This window comes from Nycticebus coucang, chromosome 11 (genome assembly GCF_027406575.1).
Source record: "Nycticebus coucang isolate mNycCou1 chromosome 11, mNycCou1.pri, whole genome shotgun sequence".
Classification (NCBI taxonomy): Eukaryota; Metazoa; Chordata; class Mammalia; order Primates; family Lorisidae; genus Nycticebus; species Nycticebus coucang.
This window is the reverse complement of record NC_069790.1, coordinates 96,026,164-96,030,465: the sequence shown is the minus strand read 5'-3', so window position 1 is coordinate 96,030,465 and position 4,302 is coordinate 96,026,164. Positions and strand designations below refer to the sequence as shown.

The window sequence follows — 4,302 nt, the reverse complement described above, 5'->3', positions numbered from 1 at the left end:
ATCCCACCACCACCATGCCCTACTTGTTGCTGGATGAAAGGGAAAATCTGCAACAGCACTTGTGAACACTTACTTGGTGGAAATTTGTTTTAATGTTTTATGCTCACTTACAAGTTGTTCAAACTAGTAATTTTAGTATTTAGAAATGATTTATGTACAATTATGTGAAGAAAAATAAGTAACATAGAACATTTAAAATGTTCCAAATTGCTCTTTGGGCATCAACCTGAAACATAATTATCCTCTGATTATGATCTCTTGTTCAGCATGTAACTCTACAAGTACAAAAATAAAATAGGGGAAATTCAGCTACAAGCAAGTCTACAAATAGTTATTCTTATGACTTATTATGTAATAGCATAAATAAATAAACAAAACAGCTTGCTCTATTCAGTCTCTGTAGATTGCAATATTAAGAATTTCAATGTGCTGTTAGCCTCTGCTTTGCTGAGTATCTATGGAATAGAAGTTTAGCCATTCTATGATTATATTTTATGTAAATTAAATGTATTTAAAGGTTATTTAAAGAACCTTTATTAAATCTATTAATATAAAATTAATAAATTATAAATAAATTACTATAAAATATATTAATTTAAATACATAAAATTGTTGACAAAGGACCAGTATTTAAAGAGCCCAAGATCCAACATTTTCCCAATTTTTTATTATAGTAAAATACATATACGAAGATGTACCATCTTAGCGATTTTGAAGTACACATCCAGTGGTATTAAAGGCATGCATCATGCGGTACAACTGTCACCACCCACCATGTCCAGAATGCTTTTCAGGGAAGTAGGGAAAGCCTCCTAAATCTGTGTGTCATCCTTATGTAGGAGCCATCCTAATCTCTGCTTCATCTCAATTTTAGTACATGTGCTGCTGAAGTGAGCACTAATGTGCCTCTTAAGAAAACATTTATTTGTATAAAAATGAAGGAAAATAGACTCTGACCCTGAAAGACAAGTAAGAACCATTTGATTATTATTATTAAAATAATAATAAAGACAAGTAAGAACCACTTAATCATTATTATCAAAATAAAGGCTTAGATCACTTCTATAAGGCTCCAGAACAAAATATTGAGGCAAAGAGAGGGACCATCACCCACGTACCAAATATAGGAACACGATTATCTGATGCAAAATGAGCACTGCTACTTTTTTTTTTTTTTAATTTTCTGTTTGAAAATGAAACAACTGAGAACTAATTCAAACTCAGATGGAACTCTTACTGGATTCTAGACACTATGCTAAATCATTTACGTACATTTCCCAGCTTAATCCAACAGGAACTCGAGGAAATTCTCTTATTTTCATTTTAAAGAAAATAAAACACAGACCTTGATTGCTCAAGGTCTCATAATCCAGTAAGTGGTAGGTGAGAGAGGTTGGCCTGATTCCAAAACCCTTGCTCTTAACCTCTATTGCGTCTCTTTTAAAGAGAGAGCAGGACACACTTGCCCACATTTTTAAAATTTATGACTTTATGCACTCTTCCCAAACTTATCCCACTTTTATCAAAATATTATATTTTCTTGCAATAGCCAAACAATGACACTTACCTCATCGAGGTTTGGAGTTGTACTCTCACAATTATTTCTAAATGTTTGTGTGTGTGTTGTTTTGTTTTTGAGGCGCTTTATTGACTGAAGTACAAAAATCTGTACAGATTTAATGTACACAATTTGATGATGAAACTATCATCACTATCCATGCCATAAATCTGTCCATAACCCCAAAATTTTCCTCCTGCCCTCTTATTATTATAATAATAATTTGTGATAAGAACACTTAACATAAGATCAACCTTCTTAGCAAACTTTTAAGTATAAAATACAGTATTTTTAGCTACAGGCACTATGCTACACACTAGGTCTCTAAGACTTACTCATTACGTACACCTAAAACATTGTGCCCCTTAACTAATACCTCCTACCCACCCCCACCCCAGCCCGTGATAACTGATTTGTGAGTTTGGGTGTATGAGAGAAGATTTGTCAGTGTCTTGTGGTACAATTTCTTTATACTTACGCTTGTAATTTGGTGACTTCTGAAATGTTGTCTTTGAATTAGAACATCTTTTCTTAATTTATAAAACCATTCTTGAATTGACACATAATTGTATATGCCTGTAGGGGACCTTGTGTTGTTTCAATACATATAATGCCTGGTGATTAGATCAGGGTGATTGGAATAGTCATCATCTCAAACTTTTATCATTTCTTAAACTTCTGTGTCAGAAGATACCCTATAGAATTCAATTTTAACTATCATACCTATATGCAAATATTCCTGCATGTTTGCTGTGATTCGAACACTTACTATGCACTAAGAAATACACTTGTTTCCAGTATTTGTCTGAATGAAACTTTATGATAATACACTACGTAATTCAGGCAGCCCTGAGATATTTGGAAGCCATTGATGAGATTTCTGCTTTTGTTTAGACTTTGTTTTGTGGGCTTTCCTACTTAGTACCCCAAAGGTTGTTATTTATAAGAGGCAAGATCCCTGCTGCAGTTTGGTGGAAAGAGCATTGTTTGGGTGGGGGGCACTTGAAGCAGGTTGATTTTGGCTTCTCTATTTATTACACTAAGAAATAATTATGGTCAACTTTTCCTAATTTCTAACAGTACAGATAGTTGGAATTTTAAACTTAGACATAATGAAGTAGAGATTTTTCTGTATAGGTGAATGGAAACATATTTCATGTTTGTTGGTGGGAGTAGCAGAAGAGATTGGGAAATGGCTTCAATCTTATCTCAGCCAACCCACAGGTAATAAAGAAACTAATCTGTTCATATTCTTAGGCTCCCTTCCTTCCCACACTCCTTCTCTTCTCTTTCTGGAACCTTTTCCCCCAGTATGTCTGAACACACATACATTGCCCCATGGGTACGGTTGGGTCCACAGGGCAGGTGGCCAGGCACAAGGCACAACTTCCCTAAACCCTTTCCTTTTATTCCCTCCTTGCACACTGCTAGCTAACTTATCTCAGCACCAAGGTCAGCAGACAACCTTATTGTCTAAGGCACCAGCCCAGCTTTTCTCTTCGTTTACTGTTTTGTTTACCATCATCTGCAAGAGCTGCTTATTTATTTATTTTTATCGATTAATTTGCATTTTTTAGGAATGTGGTCACAATAGCCAATATATGGACTCAATCCCATCAGTGGGATGAATGAATAAAGAAAATGTATTACATATGCATAATAGAGTACTATTCAGCTCTGAAAAAGAAAGAAATTCTGCAAGATATGACAACGTGGGGAAAGTTGAGGACACTGAAGCTAAGTGAAATAAGCCAGTCACAGAAAGACAAATATATCATCATTCCCTTTATATGAAGTATCTAAAATAGTCACATTCATAAAATCAAAAAGTGGAATAGCAATGGCCAGGGGCTAGGAAAAGGAGGAATTGGGGAGTTAGGAATAAATGGCTGTAAAGTTTCAGTTGCACAGCTGAGTGAGCTCTAGACTTCTGCTGTGCAACATTGCACCTGTAGTCAATGATGGCTTAGACTTAAACATTTGTTAAGAATATAGATTGCATGTTAAGTTATTCTTACTATAATTTTAAAAAAATTTAAAAAAGATAACTGCTTTTCAAAGATAGCTTTCCAGTAGGAAAAAAATAGAGTAAGCTTGGGTGATGCTCAGACTTCTAAATTTCATCTGGTCTCTCTAATCTGGAATTTTACACGTTCTCTCGATTTAACTTTCTGGAAACAAACTGCTGCTCTTTTGGATTATGTCTTGCATAAAAAAGATGTCTAAGTATCATAACCAACATCTGCTTTAAAATCAGAAATATTGTTTAAAATGAATAAGCTTTTGAATTCTTAAAGATAAACATTTCCCATTTATGACATGGGAAGTGAAATACTACTTTTAAGATCCATTCTCTTTTTTTCCTAATATTCAATTATTGTTTTGCAGATTGTGCCATATGAAAACCTTGATCAAAAAGACAGCATTTCTTCAATGTGAACAGTTATCAATGTTTTCAGTTTGTAATTTTATTGCTTCAATTTAACTGGAATTTGTTTGGTGAGCCAAAATTGCTTTAAACAAATGTAAAAGTTTCCACTATCTGATGTCCTACAAAATGAGTTCACTTGAGTGACCACTGTGAAAAATTATTCTATGAGTCAATTTTTACTGTTACCCCACCTCTTTTTTATTTGAGTGAGCTAAGAGGAAACAACTATTATTTGACCAATTTGTTTAACTCAAAAGCGACAGTGTGCCCCATAGAAAAATGGAAGGTTGTGTTTTTAAATTCTGAATGCTAC

The 4,302-nt window shown here is 34.1% G+C and overlaps 1 non-coding gene across 1 annotated transcript; it reads right to left on the bottom strand.

The window, feature by feature from the left end:
* Positions 1-794: 794 nt before the first annotated feature.
* On the bottom strand, positions 795-898 carry LOC128560565 (U6 spliceosomal RNA). The gene has a single exon (XR_008373058.1). It is a non-coding gene; the product is annotated as a U6 spliceosomal RNA (small nuclear RNA).
* Positions 899-4,302: the final 3,404 nt, after the last annotated feature.